At 41.3% G+C, this 26303-nt stretch overlaps 1 protein-coding gene across 22 annotated transcripts in view; it reads right to left on the reverse strand.

Annotated features, from left to right (window-relative positions):
- The window catches only part of LYPD6 (LY6/PLAUR domain containing 6), a 131770-nt gene that overhangs the window by 77410 nt on the left and 28057 nt on the right, over nucleotides 1-26303 (reverse strand). For 2 of the 22 annotated variants that reach the window (XM_081582952.1, XM_081582967.1), the window contains exon 3: nucleotides 25059-25122. The exons of the other annotated variants lie outside the window; for them this stretch is intronic. The gene's annotated coding sequence lies outside the window, so the exon portion shown is untranslated. The remainder of the gene's footprint in view (nucleotides 1-25058; nucleotides 25123-26303) is intronic. 22 annotated transcript variants of the gene reach the window in all.

Below are 26303 nucleotides of genomic sequence, written 5' to 3' on the forward strand. Positions count from 1 at the left end.
AAAATAAGAGAGTCTCAAACTGAAGATGTCACTGGCCTTCTGGAAGAGCACCTCCGTGTGGCTGGAGGGGCAGTGTCACTGTCACACTGGGGATGCTGAGACTTTTCCACTTGTTCTCAATCATTATCAGTCAGTTCTTAGCCTTTCCAGAAACACAGCATCCTGAGGTTGTGATGGGGTTGGAAGCAGGGAGCTATGTCTTCGTAACTGGGAAACAGCTGGTGGATAAGCCTTGATTTCGTACACTCCAAGCAAAGGTGATTGGAAGACACTCGGGATCTTGATAAAACACATGTTTCTACATTCTTAATTTATTTCATTGTGTTTACTCAACAGGTAGCTAACAGACATGGACTGCATGCAGCCACTTGCTGCTTAGCGGCAGGCTGCCTTACAGAGAGGGGACATCAGTTTGGGTCTAGCAGGACCCCCCAGTCAGTGCTGACCACAGTGTACCTTACATCCCTTCCCTCCCTTTCCAGAAATTACGAGTCTTCAGAATTGTTCAAAACCGTCTATTTTCTGAGTCATAGCTCTTGCTAAAAGAGAAGGTGTGGTTCTTCCTGATGGTACCATCCTGCACTAACCACCGCCTTCCTGTCAGCAGACTGGAATATGTCTTTAAGCAAGGCCCGCGGTTTCCACCTGGGAAGTAGGCATCCCTGTCTCAACTCTGAGCCTGATAATAAAGGACCTGTTTCTACACTCACTGCCAAAGGCTATGCGTTGCAATTAGGTTACTCTTGGAGAAGAGTTTCTAGCAGCTGAAGGCAAGAGGATGAGACCACTGAGAAGCAGAAAATCCAGACCCTCCATGTCAATAAGCATTATTACAATTTAAAGCACAGGGTAGATGAGAAATCTGAAAATCACCTTTACAAAGAGGGGGAAATTCCTAGGCAGCTGTAATGAAAACAAAGATATTCTAAGTGTGACAGGAAGCAAAATCTCCTACCCTGCCATTACTGTTCTGAAGACCTGCCTTTCCTTATAATTATAACTAAGTTCAGGTTTGTCTTCATTCTTCAAGAAGAGCTACCTTCCCCCACATGCTATTTATCTTTTTACAGAAGATTCAGAAGGTTAAAATAGATGGCTTTGGTTTTAAGGACATTTTCATTTTTGAAAACATAGGCAATTATAATGGTTAATTACAGGCTTGAGGGTAAATTCTTGACCTTTTGCCAAGATATATGCATTGAGCCAGGGGAACAGTGGCTTAGGGAACAGTGGCAATGTTCTAGAGCCAAGTGGTGCCTTAATTGTTCAAAATCTGGAAAAGGAGCCCACCCCACCCCACTCTATAAAGCAGGCATTTCTCCTGTTCTCTCTCTCCCCCTCTCCCCTTGCACTCTCTGTATACATGTGAACTTTTTTTCAAAGTGCCAGGGAAAAATCAACCTTTTCTTCCCACCCTTTCCCATAGCTTTTCTGTTCTGGAAAGTATACAAACAAGGCTGATTTCTCTGTTTGGTAATTAGGGGAAAGGAAAATTTCAGTATCTGTAAACAGCCAGTCTAACTGTTTTCACTGAATTCACTGATCATTTCAGTTTAAGAAAATAAACCTCCCCAATTGCCTTGCAGAAAAGACCAGTTAAGTCCCTCAGCTCTTAACAAAAAGGTCACTAAGGTAGCCCTATTCAGACATGATGGATATTAGGAGTCTGTTGCTAGTTATCCAAATGGCCCATTTCTTCTCCACAACAGGGCTTATTTCTAACTGCTGCTGCTGCTGCTAAGTCGCTTCAGTCGTGTCCGACTCTGTGCAACCCCATAGACGGCAGAATCCCGTCCCTGGGATTCTCCAGGCAAGAATACTGGAATGGGTTGCCATTTCCTTCTCCAATTCACGAAAGTGAAAAGTGAAAGTGAAGTCGCTCCGTCCTGTCCGACGCCCAGCGACCCCATGGACTGCAGCCTACCAGGCTCCTCTGTCCATGGGATTGTCCAGGCAAGAGTACTGGAGTGGGTTGCCATTGCCTTCTCCCTATCTCTAACTAATTCTGTTCAGTTCAGATAAATTCAATATGTCCTTGCTGGGCTTGTCCTCTTGGGGACTTAGGGAAAGCAATGTGCCTTTCAGATGCATCTGCTCTGAATGCTGCACGCAGGACTGGTAAGATTGGCGGGCCGAGTTTGTGCAAATGAAACAAAGTTTACGAATACTTGTCCTCACTTATTCACACACTCTGCCACCTAGAACCTCACGAGATCGCCTTCAGGCAAAAGAGGGATAAAAGGGAAGGAACGTGGAGAGAGAGAAATGAGAGGATGGGTCCCCTGAAGCCACAGGAAGGCAGAGGGATTCAGTGCTTGCAACGGATAGAGAAGGGAGGGAAGCCCCACTGCCTAGTCACAGACATCCATGGTGACACCTCAAGACAGGCTGCTCCCTTTGGGCTGCAATTTCCTCTGTGGGGCCAGCTGCAAGGTCAACACTGACACCCAACTGTGGCAAGAACCATGTCATGTGGAATGCTTCCTTGATGGTGTCCCTGACGGGGACCAGCGCTGGGCCTTCACAAAGCAGATGGTGGAGATGTCACACTCTGCCATAGAGGACCTGGAGGAGACATAGCCCCAGCTACTGCTTTCTCAATTCTTATGACAAACAAACACGGTCATCTAGAATTTTCTATAGAGGATGCCATTTTGAGTTTTCTATGGTCAAGGGCAAATGTCCAAGAGTTTGTGATTAGAAAGACTATTTTGTCTTCAGTTTTGCGGTGTTTTTATTTTTTTATAAGGATTTATTGAATTTTTTATAACATTGCTTCTGTTTTATGTTTTGATTTTTTGGCCCCAAGGCATGTGGGATTTTAACTCTCCAAAAAGTGAAAAAAAGTCAAGTTGCTCAGTTGTGTCCGACTGTTTGCAACCCCATGAACTGTAGCCCACCAGGATCCTCTGTCCATGGGGATTCTCCAGGCAAGAATACTGGAGTGGGTTGCCATTTCCTTCTCCAGGGGATCTTCCCAACCTAGGGATCAAACCTGGGTCTCCCATATTGCAGGCCGACTCTATGCCCTCTGAGCCACAGGGTCTCCCTTTAACTCTCTAACTAGGGATCAAATCTGTACCCCCTACGTTAGACAGCAAAATCTTAACCACTGGACTGCCAGCGAAGTCTCTGTCTCCAGTTTATGTCACAATTTTATGTCAACACATAAAACTGGATCTTATATATATTCTGCCAATTGCCTTAGTAAATAAAATATAAACATTGTAAAATTAAGGCACTTTAAAAAAATGAAAACTCCAGCATGGATGCTTAGATTAATTAGCTCACACATTCAGTCAGTCAACAAATATTCAATGGGCTTCCACTGTGCTGGAAACTGCAATGGAAATACAAATAGGAATAAGAAATGCTCCCTACCCTGAGAAGCTTATCGTGTAGAGGAAATGAGAATTTAATGTGATGTTTGCTCCAACGTGTATTTTTTTCAAAGTACTATTAGACCATAAAGAAGATACAGTGATAGTCTATGGGAGCTGGGAAAGGATTCACAAAAGAAGTAGCATTTCATTTGGATCCTTTAAGGATGAATACCTGTTTTATAAGTGGAGAAAGAAGTGTGAGTCATAGTAAGCATATCATAACTGGGAAAATTAGCCTCATTATAGACTGGCCTATGTCACCAGTTTCTAGAAAACCATCAACCCTGTTATCTAAAAGTAAATGCATCAGTGGTTTAAATTGAAAAGTTATATGTTTGCACAAAGTAGACTGAGTTCATTATAATTTAACAAGTGGATTCCCTTCTATGGTATTTACACAGTTCATGGAAGGCTTTGACCCATAATAACTGAATAAGATAAATGTTTCTCTCATTTGAGTTTCCACGTACTGCTTCCTTTGGTCATCTGTTTTACTTGGGGTCTCTTTAAACTGAACTGACTTTAATCTTCGAACTGTACATGTGGCAACACACATGATCATCAAACCTCTTTGATGTTAAACCAACAGATGTCGAGTTTAACTTTGTGGCACTTTGATAAAAGGATTAAGGGGAGACCCATGAAAGCAATCACCTTGCCTGAAAAGCTGAATTTTTAACAATAATCAAGGAGTGCAAAGATGTGGCTAAGCTCAGCCTAGTGAGAAATGAGCATATGACAAAATGAGCACTCGGATAGTTTTTGACTGACCTATTCAAACTTGAGGCATTATTCAAGGTGAGTCAGCTGGTACAGAAAACACTTAATATTTTCACGCAATTAAAAAAAACACACTTGCTGGGCTTAGGGTAACAAAAAACTTTTGGTAGTAGCATAGCAGTGATGGCTGCACAACGCTGTGCATATGATTAATGCTGTTGAATTGTACACTTCAAAATGGTCAGTGCTATGTTATGTACTTTTGCCAAAAAAAAAAACACCCCAAAAAGCAGCCATTGGGATATTTTCTTTATAAACTAGATACTGACATTCAAGATTTTTTATTCTTACCATTTTCCTTGGAGAATATTTTAAAAGATCATCAAAGACGCTCTTGCTAATAGACTCTCTTTAACTAAAAGCCTATTGCCTTGTGTCCAGGCAAAACCAATATGTAAAGTATTAACAAAATAAGAAAACCTAGTTTAGCTGAAAGAATTTCAGAGGAAGTCAGTCCACAATATTCTTGTAACTGTCTCTTAAATTAACAAAGTAACAGCATTGCAACAGGTGATCAATGTGAGTATTTGCTACTCTTCTATAGACATTTGAAAATTATTTCAATTCAACATATAGTTTTTATGTATGACTAATATTTGTGCATAGTTAACTTGTTCTGCCACTAACTAAATCCTATACAAGATGTGAATCAAGCTGTTGAAAGATTTAGAAACTCTAGTAATTTATGGTATAGTCAGCAGCACTGGACTGAGATGCTGACTGATGTCAATGTGAGTTTCACAAGTACAATTTGGTGCTTCAGATCCAGGTCTAAAAGAGGGTGAAAAGAAGATGGAACAAAAATTCAGAAGGTGGAATATGTTGATTGAGTTTGCTTTAAAGAGTCGACATTTTGAGGAGGAGATGGAGATGTCAAAATTGATTCAACTACTTCTTATACAACAGGAAAACAATCAATTCTACCATAGAAGGTCTAATCATACCTGAGGGAAAATGAAAGATATTTTACCCTAGTATTACTTAAGCACATGGCACAATTAGCATCATAGGAGATATGACCACAAAGTAAGAAGAATTTCATACTTCCTATTTATGACAATACTTTGCACTTAAGGAAATTATAATTTCTCATGTTAACAAAACTATTTGTAAAAATGTATTTATGATCTGGAAAGCAACCAGAATTTCCATTAACAAGGCTATGTTTTTCCTATTAAGTTAAGTAGATTTAATTTTTAAGTTCTGCAAGGATTTTTCTCACCATTAAACTTGCTATATGGTGGACTTTGGCTGAAGATGATGAAACTCAACCCTTAATAGTGTGACAAATATTATTTAATTTAATCTTTTCTCTCTAGGACTATTCACAGCAGCAAAGCACAGGAAGGGTCAATACAGATCCTGTGAAGTACTTTCATACCTGGAAATCATCACTAATGAACACTAATTAAAAAAAGAGAAGCTTAATAAAGGAAAAGAATGCTAGACTGCAGTTCAGGAGACATGGACTTGAGTCTCACACTTTGCATACCCCACTCTCTCTCTGCCACTTCCTACAGTTTCTGGGACCATCAGCATATGAGAAAGTACTTGGTAAATGGAACAGCACTGACAAATATGTGTTGATCCTGGTAATAAAAACCAGCATCAGAAATTAGTCCACAGTATTAGATCTTAGTCCAATCCTGCTCCTATTCTCCTGGATGACAATGTTATACCTTCTCTCTCTCTTCAAACATCTACCACTCCCTACTCTAGCATCACCTTCTGTTGGTGACCTGGTTTCTCACTTCACTGAGAAATCCAAAGAAATCAGAAAAGAGCCTCCCCACGCTTCGTCAACACCTCTACCCACCACCAGAATCTGTGCCAAACCAACCCTTAATCTTCTTCCTGGTACAGGGATGAAATGTCCCTGTTCCTAAAATAGGACATCCTCTCCAGTAGATCCTATCTTTTTCCATCTACTCAGCATCAACATTCTGGCAATTTTCCCCTGGAAATCACTAGTTGTTTGCTCACCACTAGATCAGCACTACTGGCAAACTAACATTCTGCTCTTTTATGCATCTGACATAACAACAAATAGAAAACAACAAAATAAAGTTGTCTTGACTCCAGTTCCCCCACAAACTACCAACCTAATGTTTTCTTCCTTTTGCAGCAAAAATCTTCAAGAGTCATTTATCCTTATCTCCAGTTTCTTTCCTTCCATTCTGCTTACAACTCCCTTCAAAGAAGAATTTGCCCCATCATCCCACCAATGCAGTTTCCATCAAGGCCACCAGTGACCTCTAGGGTGCTGAATTCAATGTTCAATTTTCAGTTGTCATCTTACTTGACCAGTTCCAGCATTTGACACAACTCATCACATCTTCCTCATAACCCTTCTTCACTTGGCTGTAGGGACAACTGTTTGCCTTGGTTTTCTTTTTTAAGTGGTTTCTTTTTCCTTTTCTGTTTCCTCCTCATATCCCAGACTCAGGATATTGAGTGTCCCAAAGATCAACCATTAAACCTCTCCTCTTTTCTAATATTCTCTTATCCCTTGGAGATCTCTTACAAGTGACTATAAATACCATCTACAGGCTCACGCTTGCTTGCTTGTGTGTAAGCTCAGTCGTGTCCGATTCTTTGCAACCCTGTGGACTGCTTGTAGCTGCTTGTCCATGGAATTTCCCAGGCAAGAATACTGGAGTGGGTTGCCATTTCCTACTCCAGGGGATCTTCCAGACTCAGGGATCAAACCTGCATCTCTTGCATCTCCTGCATTGGCAGGCGGATGCTTTCTCACTGAGCCACCCGAGAAGCCCCATGACTTAAAACTTAATATTTTCAGGGCTTCCCGGGTGGCTCAGTGGTAAAGCATTTGCCTGCCGATGCAGGGGACAGGGATTCGATCTCTGGGCCTGGAAGATCCCATATGTTACAGGACAATTAAGCCCGTGTGCCACAACTACTGAGGCCTGTGCACCTAGAGCCTGTGCTCTACAACAAGAGAAGCCACCATGATGAGAAGCCTGTAGGCCACAACCAGATAGTAGCCCCCACTCACCACAACTAGACAAAGCTCACGTGCAGCAGTGAAGACCCGGAGCAGCCATAAGTAAATAATCTTAAAGAAAATACTTTCAGCTGTGATCTCTCCATGGGGCTGCTTACTTCTGTATCCAGCTGTCTACTCAACATCTCCTACTAGAGGTCTTATGTACACAGAATCGTAAAAAGTCTAACATAACGTGGAACTACTGATATGTTTCCAGGTGTCTAGTGTATTCTCAGGGTGCCCAACATCTGTTAATGACAACTCCATCTATCCAGCCATTCAGGCCAAAATGTGTGCAAAATCCTTCCCTCCACTCTTGGTCCCACACACACACCTTATGCATCAGCAAATCTTCAGAATATACCCAGATTTTGATCTCTTCTCACCCTTTCCCTGACACCATCGCCTCTCATCTGGAATGTAGCAATAGCCTCCCACCTGTCTCCTACCTGTCTCCTACCTGTCTCCCTACCTCCACCCTTGGCCTCCACAGTCTCTTCTCAGTAGGTAGTGATTCTTTAAAAGACACCAGTTAACATCCTCCCTGTGCTTAGAACCCTCCTGGGACTCTTTCTCATCCAGAGTAAACTCCAGGGGTATTACAAAGGCCTTTGAGACTCAATATATTCCAGCCCCCATTACCTTTCTGATCTCACTCCCTACCACTCTGATCATTTCAAGGCTTGCTATTTCTCAAACTTGCCAACAATCTCCTGACCCGGGGCATTTGCATTTGCTGCTAAAGTGACCACCTGGAACTTCCCTTGTGGTTCAGTGGTTAAGAATCCTCCTGCTAATGCAGGGGATAGGGGTTTGATCCCTGGTGCAAGAAGATTCCACACTCCACAGGGCAACTAAGCCTGAGTGCCACAACTACTGAAGCCCTTGTGCTCTTGAGTCCATGCTCTGCAACAAGAGAAGCCAGTGCAAGAGAAGCCCATGCACTGCAACTAGAGAGTAGTTCCCATCTGCCTCAACTAGAGAAAGATCCACATGCAGCCCCAGTACAGCCAATAAATAAATAAAAATAAAGTGACCACTTAAAAACAAGAGAACTAAAATGAAACTACAGGACAAGTACTATTATTAAAATTTGCTCAAATAAGCTCCCTTGACTCGTACTATGAATTAGACACAGTCTAGTTATGAATTAGGTGAGTTGTTCCCAGGAACGAGTACAAGTAGGCACCACCAGCTTAAGAAAGTGCCAGTTTTAGAAAAAAGAAGAGGCAAATTGTAGATACGAACTGTGTCTTTCTGGATCCCCAGGGATCTGGCCCAGGGCCTGGAGCATGGCAACACTCACTGCATGTGTGATGAGTGAATGCAGAGGCTGAGGGAGACTCCAGGGCAAAAACAACAAAGCCAGTAAAGACAATGAAACAAAGGCTGAAAGGAGCAGAGGTGCCCTAATATAGTCTCCCTAGCTTTGCTTTTCTACACTTATATTGCTGGGCCTGGGGGAGCCACTGAGCCTTCAAAAGGTGAGAGCCCATGTCTGTGAGAAGTGCTTCTGCCTCCTGCAGCACCCTTACAGTCTGATAGAGCAGCTCCGTGCACAGTGTCCACTACGACCCAGAACTTGTTCAACAACTGTGGTTTTCTCTGAGGAGTTGTTATAGTAACATTTTATAGATCAAATCACCAACATCCATTGGGTCAAGAAAAAGCAAGAAAATTTCAGGAAAACATCTACTTCTGCTTCATTGACTATGCTAAAACCTTTGACTGTGTGGATCAAAACAAACTGTAGAAAATTCTTAGAGATGGTTATACCAGACCACATTACCTGCCTCCTGAGAAACCTGTATGTGGTCAAGAAGCAACAGTTAGAACCAAACATGGAACAATGAACTGGTTCAAAATTGGGAAAGGAGTACATCAAGGCTGTATATTGTCACACTGCTTATTTAACTTCTATGCAGAGCATATCATGTGAAATTCTGGGCTGGATGAATCACAAGATTGCCAGGAGAAATATCAACAACCTCAGATATGCAGATGATACCACTCTGAAAGATAAGAGGAACTAAAGAGCCTCTTGATGAAGGTAAACGAGGAGAGTGAAAAAGCTGACTTAAAACTCAACATTCAAAAAACGAACATCATGGCATCTGGTCCCATTACTTCATGGCAATAGATGGGGAAACAATGGAAACAGTGGCAGAATTTATTTTTATTTTCTTGGGCCCCAAAATCATTGCAGACAGTGACTGCAGCCATGAAATTAAAAGACATTTGCTCCTTGGAAGAAAAGCTATGACAAACCTAGACAGTGTATTAAAAAGCGGAGACATTACTTTACCAACAAAGGTTTGTATAGTCAAAGCTATGGTTTTTCCAGTAGTCCTGTACAGATATGAGAGTTGGACCATAAAGAAGGCTGAGCACTGAAGAATTGATGCTTTCAAACTGTGGTGCTGGGGAAGACTGTTGAGAGTCCCTTGGACAGCAAGGACATCAAACCAGTCGATCTTAAAGGAAATCAACCCTGAATATTCATTGGAAGGACTGACATTAGAGCTGAAGCTCCAATACCTGGACCACCTGATGTGAAGAGCAGACTCACTGGAAAAGACCTTGATGCTGGGCAAGATTGAGGGCAGGAGGAGAAGGGGCGACAGAGAATGAGATGGTTAGATAGCATCACTGATTCAATGGACATGAGTTTGAGCAAACTCCGGGAGACAGAGGACAGGGAAGCCTGGCATGCTGCAGTCCATGGGGTCTCAAGAGTTGGACATGACTTAGCAACTGAACAACAGTAACAACATTTTACAGATGGCGGTTCAGGTTCATTGGACTCAAGCCATGGTCCTTTAAACGTTCTCCCATGGGTTTTCCAAATTAGAAGGGGCTGATCTGCTAAGAAGAAGAGTCCAGAGGCAATGAAGGAAAAAGTACTGGGGTTGGTGTGGGGTGGGTGGTGGCCCACAATCTCTATTTATATTAATAATATTCAGATGAAATTCAGGACCTACAAAGAGGTTGCATAATGTGACTGAGCAGCCAGGAAGCTCTTCAATATTACCAAGTTAGAGAGAGCTGTTTCTTTTGTAAGGTTTTGGATTGCAAATCTGGAGAGTTTATCTGTAGGGCTGTTTTCCCAAGGCCTCCACAACAAAGCCAGGGCAAATGACACATCCCAGGCAGACACTGCAACCTCAGCTTCTGTTGTTTCAGCCTGAGGCACTTTCCATGCCATGCCAGCAGGCAGCCCCTTTTCTGTTTTTGCAGCTCCATCCTGGGCCATGTTTGTTTAGGTGTGTTCACTATCTCCAGTTCAGCTGCCTCCTCTCAGGCGACAATAACACTTGGCGTATGTACTAACAAAATGCTGCAATTGTAATTTTGCAGTGGTAGCATTTGGGGAACCAGATGCCCCATTCTGTATGCTTTGCATATTTATGGCATTGTACTCATTAGTAATATCCTGCATAACTCTCTCACATCTTAGCCCTAGAGCTTCTCTACACCCAGCCACATTCTCTTGTTAGAGTCCCCCCACCCCCACCTGTTAAACCCATTCTTCACATCTCTACAATAATAGCAATACTAATAGCAGCAATAATAATAACAAAATGATACCTTCCTGGCACTTGGGAAGGACTTTTAAAAGTCTAGTGGCTCAGATGGTAAAGAATCTGCCTGCAATGCAAGAGACCTGGGTTCGATCCCTGGGTCAGGAAGAGCCCCTGGAGAAGGGGATGGCTACTCACTCCAATGTTATTGCCTGCAGAATTCCATGGACAGAGGAGCCTGGCAGGTTACAGTCCATGGGATCACAACACGACTGAGCGACTAACACTTTCAACCCTTTAAAAGTCTATCAGTTGTAGCAGATGGTCAGCAAGAAAGTATGGTGGAGAGGAGAAAAATATTAATAAGAGTATACCAAGATCATGGCATCTCGTCCCATCACTTCATGGCAAATAGATGGGTAGAAAGTGGAAGTGGTGACAGATTTTATGTTCTTGGGCTCCAAAATCACTGTGGATGGTGACTGCAGCCATGAAATTAAAAGACTCCTGCTCCTTGTAAGAAAAGCTATGACAAACCTAGACAGTGTATTAAAAAGCAGAGATATTACTTTGCTGACAAAGGTCCATATAGTCAAAGCCATGGGTTTTCCAGTAGTCATGTACAGATATGAGAGTTGGACTGTAAAGAAGGCTGAGCACCCAAGAATTGATGCTTTCAAACTGTGGTGCTAGAGAAGATGCTTGAGAGTCCCTTGGACAGCAAGGAGATCAAACCAGTCAATCCTAAAGGAAATCAACCCTCAATATTCATTGGAAGGACTGAAGCTGAAGTTCCAATACTTCACCCACCTGATGGGAAAAGCCAACTCATTGGAAAAGATGCTGATGCTGGGAAAGATTGAGGGCTGGAGGAGATGGGGGTGACAGAGGGTGAGATGGTTGGATGGCATCACTGATTCAATGGACATCAGTTTGAGCAAGTTCTGGGAGATAGTGAAGGACAGGGAAGTCTGGCATGCTGTAGTCCATCAGGTCTCAAAGAGTTGGGACATGACTTAGAGACTGAACAATAACAAAATATCAAGAGCAAACAGCAGGAGACCTCTGTTTTCCTGATTCTGGGTAGAAAAGGTATGTTCTAAATCTTATTTGAGACTGTTGGAACCCCATGGGCCTAGAACACACATAAATTTTCTGGGTTTTATTTTCATCATGCCAAGACAGAGAACATGCCATGTTTTTAACATATGATCAAAATCCAGTAGGTATCATTCTCATCATCAACTAGCTTCAGAGGAAAGGAAACCTCTCACTCAAGTTTCTCCCCATTCACACCCACAATTACCTCCAAAAGCTCCATGACTCAGCCTCACCAAGTCTCAGAACAATTTAGTTGAATACCACCTGTATGTCAAAATATCACAGTGCCATATATGTCAGTACTTAGTTACAGGGTTCTTTCACACTAATAAAACATCTTCAAGATATCCAAACAAGTCCTGTTTTGGCCAGCTCTGAAATAAATCCACACATCCCTACCTTCATCTAAGAAAGATGTGCATTCTAATCTCAAACAAACACTGCAGTCTGTGAACCAGCTCTTCAGACGAGTTATAGACACTCCCCCAAGTCTCTCTAGATCCCTAGATGACTGAAGTTTACCCAGACTATGCTGGACATCCAACATCCCCTGAAATTCTGCAAAGTTTCAGAACTAATGAAACTCTTCACTACTTTCTCTCCTTGGTCATCCCAGCACATGTAAAAGAGAAAAACCAAATATACATCATTTTCACATAATGATATAGCATATCATTATATTATATAATAATTTTTTCCTTAGTTAGTATAATCAATTTTATTCATAAAAAAATAAACAAACAAAGTTTTCCAACCCATACAGAAGGGTAGGGGGAGGTAGGTGTCGGTGCATCCAGCCCAGCCCACAGCCCATGCGGTTTTGGCAGCAATAAGGGGTATGGGGGGGAGTGCTGTGCTTAGTTGCTCAGTTGTGCCTGACTCTTTGTGGCCTGTGGACTGTAGCCCACCAGGATCCTCTGTCCATGGGAATTCTCCAGGTAAGAATAGTGAAGTGGGTTGCCATGCCCTCCTCCAGGGGATCTTCCCAAACCAAGGATTGAACTCAGGTATCCCACATTGCAGAGATTCTTTATCATCTGAGCCACCAGGAAAGCTCATGGAGGGAGGAATGGACCCCAGATTAAAAATGGTATATGTGTGTGTATGGAAAGGAGATGTGTGTAAAAACTGTGAGGAGTAGAGGGAGGAAGACAGACATATATATATATGTGTGTGTGTGTGTGTGTGTGTGTATAACCCATATATATAATATTTTACAAATATGAATATGCTATAAAATAAAATTTCATCCTAAAATATAAACCACCTATAGAAAAAGCCTAATATGTGCCACCTTGCCATTAAATAGGATGTCAAGGCTCTCCACCTTGACATAAGTGTATAAGAACCTCACTATAGTTGTGACCTGTAGTTCTCAGCAGAACCTCCTAAGTGGAATAAAAATATTAATTTAATACATATCATTTCCCTTAAGAGCCTGAGACTTAGAAAGAAAGCAAGAGAAAGGAGATTTTCAGGGGCAGGTTTTCTATTTGGAGTAATATTGTTCAATATATCCCTTGGGAAGCCACTACTTTCTGGGCTCTCAGTCATACTCAAATCCTTGCCTTCATCCTCAGAACTTCAGAACACCTAGGTCCGAGGCCTGTGTCACCACAACCCTCCAGGATGTAAGAGTTATACTTCTTCTCTGCACTTTTCAAAGTTATTAACTGAAGCATCATATTCACAAAATACTTCCTACATGGAAGACCTGGGCACAATTTTGAGACATTTATTGTTCATTTTTTTTGGCTTCATAGGTGAATTCTATCAAACATTTAGAGATGAGTTAATGCCTATCCTTCTAAAACTCTTTCAAAAAATTACAGGGGAAGGAACACTTCCAAACTCATTCTACCATCACCCTGATACCAAAACCAGACAAAGACAACACACACAAAAAAGAAAATTACAGGCCAATATCACTGATGAGCATAGATGCAAAAATCCTCAACAAAATTCTAGCAAATAGAATTCAACAACACATTAAAAAGATCATATAACATGATCAAGTCAGATTTATCCCAAGGATGCAAGGATTCTTCAGTATACACAAATGAATCAATAAGATACATGATATTAACAAATTGAAAGATAAAAATCATATGACAATCTCAATAGATGCATAAAAAGCCTTTGATAAAATTCAGCACCCATTTATGATTAAAAACTCTTCAAAAAAAATGGGCACAGAAGGACCTACCTCAATATAGTAAATACCATATATGATAAACCCACAGCAAACATTATTCTCAATGGTGAAAAACTGAAAGCATTCCCTCTAAGATCAGGAACAAGTCAAGGGTACCTACACTACCACTATTATTCAACATAGTTTTGGAAGTCCTAGCTATGGGAATCAGAGAAGAAAAAGAAACAAAAGGAATCCAGATCAGAAAAGAAGTAAAACTCTCACTGTTTGCAGATACATGATACCATACATAAAAAATCCTAAAGATACTATCAGAAAATTACTAGAGCTAATCAGTGAATTTAGCAAAGTCACAGGATATAAAAATCAATACACAGAAATCACTTGTATTCCTATATACTATCAGTGAAAAATTAGAAAGAGAAATTAAGGAATCAATCCCATTCACCATTGTAACAAAAAGAATAAAATATCTAGGAATAAACCTACCTAAGGAGACAAAAGAACTGTATACAGAAAACTATAAGACACTAATGAAAGAAATGAAAGATGACATAAACAGATGGAGAGATACTCCATGTTCCTGGGTTGGAAGAATCAATATTGTGAAAATGACTATACTACAAAGCAATCTACAGATTCAATGAGATCCCTATCAAATTACCAATGGCATTTTTCACATAACTAGAACAAAAAATTTCACAATTCATATGGAAACACAAAAGACCCCGAATAGCCAAAGCAATCTTGATAAAGAAGAATATAGCTGGAGGAATCAAACATCCTGACTTCAGACTATACTATAAAGCTACAGTCATCAAGACAGTATGGTACTGGCACACAAACAGTAATATAGACCAATGGAACAAGATAGAAAACCCAGAGATAAACCCATGCACCTATGGGTAACTTATTTTTGACAAAGGAGGCATACAGTGGGGCAAAGACAGCTTCTTCAATAAGTGGTGCTGGGAAAATTAGACAGCTATGTGTATTTTTTTTATTTTTTCTAAGCTTACATATCTAAGCCAAAATAGTATGTTTTGACTTCTGAAATAAAGTGGCATGAGTCCTAACTGCTCCAGTTTCTTTCCTTTATCAGGACTTTCATAATTGGTTTAAGAAAAGATGCTGGTCATTTTAGCCTAGTAGGATACTTAGCCCCAATATTAGCTGGAGAAATTCTAAATGTCCCAAGAAAGTTCACTCAAGACTGTCCTTTAAAGCAACATGACTCAGATATCATGGAGTTCATTTCTGTGTGTGGGCCAGGAATGGACCGTGCAGATAATCTCTTCAAAAATCCTACTGAGTAAATATATGGACTCCCAAATAATGTCCCACAGCATATTCTAAATTCAATTTTTTGACTAAAATAACTAAGAAAGTGGGACCATAATTAATCCCTTTACACTGTGCTCTAGAATTAAACTTCAAATGTTGTTACACAATTGTTGTTGTTGTTTAGTCACTAAGTCGTGTCCAACTCTTTTGCAACCCAATGGACTGTAGCCCACCAGGCTCCTCTGTCCATGGGATTTCCCAGGCAAGAATACTGGAGTGGGTTGCCATTTCCTTCCTCCAGGGAATCTTCCTGGCCCAGGGATTGAACCCTCATCCCCTGCATTGGCAGGCAGATTCTTTACCACTGAATCACCAGTTGAGAACCTATCAGGGGCTTTTTGGAATTCCCATCATCTTTGGTTTTAAATGTTATATAAAGGATGGATATTTTGAATATGCAGCTAATGCAATAGAAGTCCTGCAGGGAAAAAAAAAGTCTGTCTTTATGGTGGCTTCTGCTCCTACCTATCCATGTAAGCCATTTTTGCTGACGTGACCATGGCCTCCATGCTGCCAAGTCCATCTGAGGATGTCAATCCTCCTCTTACCTGACTTCTGACAGCATCCACCACAGCTGCCCACTCCCTGCTTCTAAGAGGAGTCTTCCCTTGCTTGAGGATCACAATCTCCTTGCTGTCCTTATACCTCTTGTGCACTTCTTTTTAGATTCGTTTTTTGACTCCTCTCACACCTGACCTCTCTATGCAGCAACTCCCTAGGGCAGTCTTGCAATCTCTTTTCTTTCAACTCTGTGCACTCACCCAAAGTGATCTCATGCATTCCCATTGCTTTAAATACCACACCAGCAATTCACAAATTTATAACTTCAGCCTAGACCTGTTTACTGGCTCCAGACTCATTTACTTAATTACCTATTTGTCATCTCTAAGGCTGGCTCACAAGCATCTGAAACTTAACCTGCCTTCAGCTGAATTCTTGATCTCTAGACAATGGCCCCTCCATCCACACTACCTTTCTGGACTCTTGGGGGTCATCCTCAACACTTCCAGCTCCTGCACCCCATCTCTTTCTCTCCCCACTACCATTTAATCAAATGCCCACTGTCTCTTGCTGGACCACTGCACTAACCTCCCAAGCCCTTGTTGCTGCTTTCACTCCATCTCTTTTCCAGCAACAATCAAAGAGAGCTCTTTAAAGTACAAATCTTAAACACGATCTTAAAACCTTCCAAAGGCTTACTCTGAGAGTGGTTAACAATGTCTATGAGCTTGGAGAATGATGGCATAAACTCTTAGATGAGAATTGTTTTTTATTTTTCACTGATGTATAGCTCCATGAATTTGTATATTATGTATGTCCCCATGTCAGAGAAGGCAATGGCACCCCACTCCAGTACTCTTTCCTGGAGAATCCTAGGGACAGAGGAGCCTGGTGAGCTGCCGTCTATGGGGTCGCACAGAGTCGGACACGACTGAAGTGACTTAGCAGCAGCAGCAGCATGTCCCCATGTAACTCCCACCCAGAGCAAGATATAGAACATTTCTTATACTCCAGAAAGCTCATCTTCTGCCCTGTCTCCACTCTTTCCACAGGTAATCACTTTTCAGGCCTTTATTACAGTGGATTCATTTTGCTTCTTCTTGAACACCATACAAATTGACTTATAGAGATGATTTTTTTCCTAAACTATATCAAACTCTTCAAATGTTCCTGTACGTTAATGATTAGACCAGCTTTAAGACAATAACATCCTGGAGTCACCTAAGTCAGGTGTTCAGCTCCAGAGTCTCAAGTCTCAAGCCTACAAGAGTTTATTAATTAATAAGTGAGAATGAAATCCACACAGCATTCCAGATTAAGCTGTCCCCATGAACTTTCCCTAGGTATTTAAGACAACACAGGGATTAACATTTCTACTCATGGGCTTTGAGCCAATCTGGATAACTAATCTGCAGGATTCACTCAGGGTACTCTTTTGATCCAAACAGAGACTTCAACCTGACAGAAGTGTGACAGCAAGAGTGCAGTGTACAGTTACAGTCTTAATAGTGGAGTGGGACTTTATCAGGCTTAAGGTCTTACCAGGTGAGTCGTGTTACAAGTATTAGGAATTAACAAGGATGAACTGTGGTGGGGCAGCTTAAATCTGGATAAAGCTTCACAGGCACCCATTCACCATTATAACTTTACCCTGGAGAAAAGTTATTAAATCTCTATTTTTAAGGCACAATCCCTGATTTGTCCTCTGTCCAGAATAAGGGCCAATTCTAATAAAGAACCCAGGGAAGTCAACCCCCTGGGATGTCAGCCTCTCCTGAGACCTGAAGTCCAAAGAGACACCTCCCCAGGGTTTGGAATTTCTAAAGCCTTTTTGCACGGGAAGCAGAGTCCTTGGGGCTTGTTTTTGCTCCCTCAATTGTCCAATACCATTCCCCAGGATCAAGAAGAGAAATCCCAAACCCAAATTAGGATTGACTGGGAGTATTGTGAAGATTTACCGAAGTCTGGAAGGATTGACAAAATAAGTCTTACCAAGCATCTCTGTTACTAGAATCTTGCATTCTGCACCCTTTGGCACCTCAGCTAAACATGTGCTGAGCGTATCAGCTGATGAGGCTTGCTGATGCTGGCTAAGTGGCAGTCATGGTTTTGTTGGAATGATTCCTGACACAAAAGGCACTCAAAAAATGTTGGTGACTGATACGATGGAGGAATTATCATCGACCATAGTCTTGCTTCCTAAACTTGAAGGAAAACTTGGTTACTCTTCAGTGCGAAGTGTTGGGAGGGTAGGAGGGTAAGAAAGTCTTGTGGATACCATCCTCCTTTGATGAACTAAACCAGAACACTTCCTACAGGAAAAGAAACCTATTTCTTTAGACTATGTGTTAGCAAATAAGTCTACTTTCTCTTCCTTTCTCTACATAAATGTCCCTTGAACCACTGTGCTGGTAAACTTCATTTAGCCTGGCTTAAAATGCATGGAGGGCTTCCCAGATGGCTTAGTGGTAAAGAATCCAGCTGCCAATGAAGGAGCTGCAGGTTCAATCCTTGGGTCAAGAAGATCCCCTAGAGAAGGAAATGGCAACCCACTCCAGTATTCCTGCCTGGGAAATCCCTATGACAGAGGAGCCTGGTGGGCTACAGTCTATAGGGTTGAAAAGAGTCAGACACAATTAAGCGACTGAGCACATACACATGTAAGATGCATGGAAAAATCTTCCAGATCCTCTGGTAAATAAAGCCATGGGTAGAAGGAAAAGCCCTTGGCAGGGCCAGACATTCTCACTTATGTTTTTCAGCCGTGATTGTTGTGTAAATTGAGAGTAAACCCATGTGAGCCAGGATCCCAACTCCTTTCTTGTCCTCTCTGACTTCAATCCTATGAAGAAGACTGCTGATCTTGATAACTAAAATTGCTATTGTTGATATCATCCTTAAGGTATAACTGAGGTTGCTTCTCCAAGATGAGTCCACTTGGCCAGAGAGCACTTGGCCAGATAATCGTAAGCCAGAAATATCCTGATTCCAAAGCTACAATTAAGAACTGTCACAGAAATGTCACAAGATGTGATTAACCCATTTCTTTGTTCTTCCCTTTTAAAATATCCCTAACTCCAAGACCAAGGTGGAGTGGTTCTGTGACTTGTCTCCTTCTCCTTTGCTGGGCACCCTGCAAAAGAATCCTCAGTTCAGTTCAGTTGCTCAGTTGTGTTCCACTCTTGCAATCCCATGGACTGCAGCACATCAGGCTCCCCTGTCCATCACCAACTCCCAGAGCATACTCAAACTCATGTCCATTGAGTCGGTGATGCCACCCAACCATCTCATCCTCTGTGGTCTGCTTCTCCTCCCACCTTCAATCTTTCCCAGCATCAGGGTCTTTTCAAATGAGTCAGTTCTTTGCATCAGGTGGTCAAAGTATTGGAGTTTCAGCTTCAACATCAGTCCTTCCAATGAATATAAAGGGCTAATTTCCTTTAGGATGGACTGGCTGGATCTCCTTGCTGTCCAAGGGACTCTCAAGAGTCTTCTCTAACACCACAGTTCAAAAGCATCAATTCTTCAGCGCTCAGCTTTCTTTATAGTTAAACTCTCACATCTAAACATGACTACTGGAAAAACCATAGCTTTGACGAGATGGACCTTTGTTGACAAAGTAATGTCTCTGCTTTTTAAAATGCTATCTAGGTTGGTCATAACTTTTCTTCCAAGGAACAAGCACCTTTTAATTTCATGGCTGTAGTCACCATCTGCAGTGATTTTGGAGCCCAAGAAAATAAAGTCTCTCACTGTTTCCACTGTTTTCCCATCTATTTGCCATGAAGTGATGGGACCAGTTGCCATGATCTTAGATTTCTGAATGTTGAGTTTTAACCCAACTTTTTCACTCTCCTCTTTCACTTTCATAAAGAAACTCTTCAGTTCTTCTTCGCTTTCCACCATACGGTGGTGTCATCTGCATATCTGAGGTTATTGATAATTCTCCCAGAAATCTTGATTCTAGCTTGTGCTTCCTCCAGCCCAGCATTTCTCATGATGTACTCTGCAAATAAGTTAAATAAGCAGGGTGACAAAATACAGCCTTGACTAGTCCTTTCCCAATTTGGAAGCAGTCTGTTGTTCCATGTCCAGTTTTAACTGCTGCTTGTTGACCTGCATACAGAATTCTCAGGAGGCAGGTCAGGTGGTCTGGTATTCCCATCTCTTTCAGAATTTTCCAGTTTCTTGTGATCCACACAGTCAAAGGCTTTGGCATAGTCAATAATGCAGAAATAGATGTTTTTCTGGAACTCTCTTACTTTTTTGATGATCCAACAGATGTTGGCAATTTGATCTCTGGTTCCTCTGCCTTTACTAAATCCAGCTTGAATATCTGGAAGTTCACAGGTCACATACTGTTGAAGCCTGGCTTGGAGAATTTTGAGTATTACTTTGCTAGCGTGTGAGATAAGTGCAACTGTGCGGTAGTTGGAACAATCTTTGGCATTGCCTTTCTTTGGGATTAGAATGAAAACTGACCGTTTCCAGTCCTGTGGCCACTGCTGAGTTTTCCAAATTTGTCAGCATATTGAGTACAGTACTTTCACAGCATCATCTTTTAGGATTTGAAATAGCTCAACTGGAATTCCATCACCTCCACTAGCTTTGTTTGTAGTGATGCTTCCTAAGGCGCACTTGACTTCGCATTCCAGGATGTCTGGCTCTAGGTGAGTGATCACACCATCATGATTATCTGGGCATGAAGATCTTTTTTGTATAGTTCTTCTGTGTATTCTTGCCACCTCTTCTTAATATCTTCTGCTTCTCTTAGGTCTTACCATTTCTGTCCTTTATTGTGCTCATCTTTGCATGAAATATTCCCTTGGTATTTCTAATTTTCTTGAAGAGATCTCTAGTCTTTCCCAATCTGTTGTTTTCCTCTATTTCTTTGCATTGATCCCTGAGGAAGGCTTTCTTATCTCTCCTTGCTATTCTCTGGAACTCTGCATTCAAATGGGTATATCTTTCTTCTTCTCCCTTGCCTTTCACTTCTTTTCTTTTCATAGCTCTTTGTAAGGCCTCCTCAGACAAGCATTTTGCCTTTTTGCATTTCTTTTTCTTGGGGATGATATCAATCACTGCCTCCTGTACAATGTAACAAACCTCCGTCCAGAGTTCTTCAGGGACTCTGTCAATCAGATCTAATCCCTTGAATGTATTTGTCACTTCCATTGGATAGTCATAAGGGATTTGATCTAGGTCATACCTGAATGGTCTAGTGGTTTTCCCTACTTTCTTCAATTTAAGTCTGAATTTGGCAATAAGAAGTTCATGATCTGAGTTACAGTCAGCTCCCAGTCTTGTTTTTGCTGACTGTATAGAGCTTCTCCATCTTTGGCTGCAAAGAATATAATCAATCTGATTTCAGTATTGACCATCTGGTGATGTCCATGTGTAGAGTCTTCTCTTGTGTTGTTGGAAGAGGGTGTTTGCTATGACCAGTGTGTTCTCTTGGCAAAATTCTGTTAGCCTTTGCCCTGATTCATTCTGTACTCCAAGGCCAATTGCCTGTTACTCCAGGTTATTTCTTGAATTCCTACTTTTGCATTCCAGTCCTGTAGTATGAAAAGGACATCTTTTTTGGATGTTAGTTCTAGAAGGTCTTGTGGGTCTTCATAGAACCGTTCAGCTTCTTCAGCATTATTGGTCCGGGCATAGACTTGGATTACTGTGATACTGAATGGTTTGCCTTGGAAATGAACAAAAATCATTCTGTTGTTTTTGAGACTGCATCCAAGTACTGCATTTCGGACTCTTTTGTTGACCATGATGGCTACTCCATTTCTTCTAAGGGATTCCTATCCACAGTAGTAGATATAAAGGTCATCTGAGTTAAATTCACCCATTCCCGTCCATTTTAGTTCTCTGATTCCTAAAATGTCGATGTTCACTCTTGCCATCTCTTGTTTGACCATCTGTTGTTTTTGAGACTGCATCCAAGTACTGCATTTCGGACTCTTTTGTTGACCATGATGGCTACTCCATTTCTTCTAAGGGATTCCTATCCACAGTAGTAGATATAAAGGTCATCTGAGTTAAATTCACCCATTCCCGTCCATTTTAGTTCTCTGATTCCTAAAATGTCGATGTTCACTCTTGCCATCTCTTGTTTGACCACTTCCAAATTGTCTTGATTCATGGACCTAACATCTCTGGTTCCTATGCAATATTGCTCTTTACAGCATCAGACTTTACTTCCATCACCAGTCACATCCACAACTGGGTGTTGTTTTTGCTTTGGCTCCATCTCTTCATTCTTTCTGGAGTTAGTTCTCCACTGATCTCCAGTAGCATATTGGGCACCTACCGATCTGGGGAGTTCACCTTTCAGGGTCCTATCTTTTGCCTTTTCATACTGTTCATGGGGTTCTCAAGGCAAGAATACTGAAGTGGTTTGCCATTCCCTTCTCCAGTGGTTTGCCATTCCCTTCTCTTACTTTGCTGCAAACATCCACTGTTAGAGTTTGGTTACACCCCACGGGCATATGAGTCCATTGCTCAGTATCACAACTAAAAATGAAATTTCCTCTAAAAACAAGCTTTAGTGTTCTAAATGCTGAGGCTAAAGAAGTCACAGAAAACATTGTGTAAAATGAAGAAGAGAAAAAAAAAAGGAAACCAGGTTAAAACTTGTAAAGGGGCTCTGGAGAAAACTGCAGGCTCCAATGGTTTATTTAACTTTTAAATCTTATTAAATTTGTTAGATGCATGTTAGCATTCATGGTTCATTTACTTTTATTCGGACTTCTAAAAATAGGCACTCTATGAACCCTGATAAATGACTTAAAATCTTGTTGGACGTCAATAAAGAAATTAGCATGTTAATCTTGAATATTCTACCCACAGAAATAAATGAAAGCTGATTTTCTGCCAAGCTTTACTCCCTGCAAGTTACTCCTCCCTCCCCAATGCCTGGTCCCTCCCTGTCATCCTTGTTCTTTTCTTTGGCTCTGTGTTTGTGAAATCTGGCATCTTCTCAAACCTCTCAGATCTGGCTCTCTTGCAAAAACAAACAGAAGCTACCTGGAGCCCTTGATTCCCACTTACAATCTTGCCAAAGGTCAGAGGATACCAGAGCTGGTGGCAGCCAGTCAAGCCCAACATGGCACAGTCTTTATCTACCAATACAGTGTTTTCCTGTCTCTGAACATGCCAGCATTTATTTCTCTGACATTATAAACGGAAACATATGTGTGTGCATGCTCAGTCGTGTCCAACTCTTTGCAATCCATGGACTGTAGCCTGCCAGGCTCCTCTGTCCATGGAAACATAGGTACTTGCCACAAATCTGAAACTAATAAATCTAAAAGCTGAGCCCAGAGCTGGGGCAACAGGTAGGCAACAGCCCATACAAAGCTCATAAAAAAGTAGGCAGTGGGTCAAAAGGGAAGACGTAATCTTATATGACCTACACAGCATCTGGAAAACCAAAACAAGTTTGATATCCAGGTGGTTAGATCATGTGGAATGCAAATTTAAATCATTAGCAATTCATATGAAAGCACTGCTGACTTTTAAGTGATTAGTTGGTTTGTAGTTTTCTAGCTGAAACTCCAATATTTTGGCCACCTGATGCGAAAAGCTGACTCATTTGAAAAAACCCTGATGTTGGGAAAGATTGAAGGCAGGAGGAGAAGGGGCCGACAGAGGATGGCATCACCGACTCAATGGACGTGAGTTTGGGTAAACTCTGGGAGTTGGTGATGGACAGGGAGGCCTGGCGTGCTGCGGTTCATGGGGTCGCAGGGAGTCGGACACGACTGAGCGACTGAACTGAACTGAACTGAACTGAAACAGACTTTGGTAAAGAGTAATGTCAGTTTAATATGTGCCCCTAACAGTCGGACACGACTTAGTGACTAAACCACCACTACCAACAACACACATATGTCAGTTTCATCTGTAAGTTCCACCTCTGCCTTGACAGTCAGGGTTAAGGTCATCTAAGTTAGTTTGTCCATTAACAGCATTTTTGGGCCACCAAGATGAGAATTGGTTTTTAGGAGGCAAAAAATATCTTACATATAACAATAGGTGGTGGCCCTCCAAAACTTAATCCTACTTGATAAGATCTTATTCCTTAGTATTTAATTTCTCTCATTAGAAAAAATTTAAATTATTTTTCCCCCTGGTGAGGGAGAAATAATAAAAAAAAGAAGCTGAGACACACTACTCTAGATGCTTAGAATTGTAGATGAGCACACAGGGAAGAAAATGAGCAAAGGACAGCACGGTGAAACCTGCAGACACTAAATAAAGTAACATAAAATAACCCAATAACTGGATCCTGGAATAAACTAGGATCCAGTTCTGCTCCAGAACTGCTCCACTTCTGGAGCAGAACTAGAGAAATCCCAATGGTAGGTTATGACACAGCATTAGAAACTCTGAGCTTGAAGTCAAAAGACCTGTGTTGAGTCAGCACCTAACACATGATCACTACTTGTGTGACCTTAGAGAAAAGTTACTTAATAATTGTGGTCTTTCTCCTTTTCTGTGAAAAGAAAAAAATGCCAGAATCACAAGGTAATTGCAATAGTTAAATGAGATCATATTGGTGAAGCACTTTGCAAACAAGAAGCTGCTGCTCAGATGAAAGGTAACACCACCCAACAGAAGTATTTGAATATTGGAAAGCTCTGTGTGGGCAGTGGATTATATTACTAAGCCCATAGTTGACACTACTATGAATTATTGCCTCAAGATGGTATCAGACTGAGTGTGAAAGTGCTGCTTGTAGGAATAGCATGTCCTATGTAAATAAAACAGCAATGACCTAATAAAATTGATCTATTTTAAAGGGATAGGAAGACATTCAGACCACAGAGAAGTGATGAGAGAAAATCCCCATTCTTATCTTTTTTCCATCAACCAAACCAGTAGTTCTCAGCCTAGCTACACTTCAAATCACCTGGGGCACTTTTGAAAACTTTTCAAAAATGTCTGAACCTGGCAGATTGTATGAACTCTATAAATATTTGTTGAGTAAGTGAGCATTGGCAAGCTTGCAGTGAGATAAGCATTCTCATACACTACTAGTGGGAATGTAAATTAATACAGTTTTTAAAGAAAGCAATCTGTTAATATGTACCAATTATTTTTTCATTTTGTTTGGTTTTTACTTTGCTTTTATTTTCAAGTTCATCCCCTTGGTTGACTAATTCTACATCTAAGAATTCATCCCAAGGAAATAATCCAATAGAGGAACAAAAATGTACACTTAAGGATTCCTATCACACTATCATTTTATGTTGGGATATTACCTGTTCAGTATAGTTGGAATTGCCTTGAACGTGTATCAAACACTTGAGCTCTGTAGACCATACACTATGGGTGGTTAAACAAAAGAAACAATAAATTATTTTAAAAAGTGCTCCTTTTTAGGCAGGTGTCATCTCAATCTCAACCAGATATCCTGCAGTTCGTCAGTATTTCAAAAAGTTGAGAACTTGCCAATCAGTTTAAGTTTGGGTAGGTCACATCTTAGCCTTCCCTTGTCCTGATGATCTCAACTAACCTCAAAACCAAATGGCAGACAATGAGCAATTAAAGCACCATAAAGAAAAGTAATCTTGTAGGCAAAGGCAGGACAGGCAGAAAAAATAAAAATCACATTCACCTCACTGGCTTTCTTTGTAAACTGCTGATCTCCTTGAGTCAGGACGCCCCAGGATTTGCAATTCAGCCCCAGCCTAGGATTCTCCACCACAAACAAAAAGCATCCTCAATGGATTCATTGCCCCCTTATCTCTGCAATGCAGGAGACCTGGGTTTGATCCCTGGGTTGGGAAGATTCCCTGGAGAAGGGAAAGGCTACCCACTCTAGTATTCTGGCCTGGAGAATTCCACAGACTATATAGCCTATGGGGTCGCAAAGAGTCGGACATGACTGAGCAACTTTCACTTTCACTATCCCAAAGAACCCCACTAAAAAGCTGCTGAAATCACCGTGCAAGCCTTTATCAGCCCTACCCTCCTACAGGCTATAGGATACCAACATTCCCTCAGGAGCGTGATGAGAAGGATTCACTTAAAAAAAAAAAAAGCTCTATGCCAGAGACTAAATTGTGAGCTCAAGGTTTTTAGTATCAATGATCCAAAATATAAGAATGATAACTCAGAGGGCAAATGGGTATTTTTATTTTTATCAAATGTGTTCATCGAGTAGGTTAAGCACATACTCATCAAATGAGTCAGCTATCATAGCTAATAAGCCATGTAACCCTGGTCCACAAGAATGTGGACAATATACAGGCAACAAAATATGTAATGATAAACAGCATACCTGTGTGCTTGATACATCTCAAAGCATTTTCACAAATATTATCTCTTAGTTCTGGAGGTATGAAGTCTGAACCAGGTCTCACTGAGCTAAAATCAAGGGTGAGCAGAGTTGTGTTCTTTCTGGAGGCTCTAAGGAAGAATCCTTGCCTTTTTTAGCTTCTAGGAGCCACCTGCATTCCTTGGCTGGTGGCCCCTCCCTCCATCTGCAAAGCACATCATTCCAA

Source organism: Giraffa tippelskirchi, chromosome 3 (genome assembly GCF_054371585.1).
Source record: "Giraffa tippelskirchi isolate mGirTip1 chromosome 3, T2T-mGirTip1v1.2.pri, whole genome shotgun sequence".
NCBI classification, from domain to species: domain Eukaryota; kingdom Metazoa; phylum Chordata; class Mammalia; order Artiodactyla; family Giraffidae; genus Giraffa; species Giraffa tippelskirchi.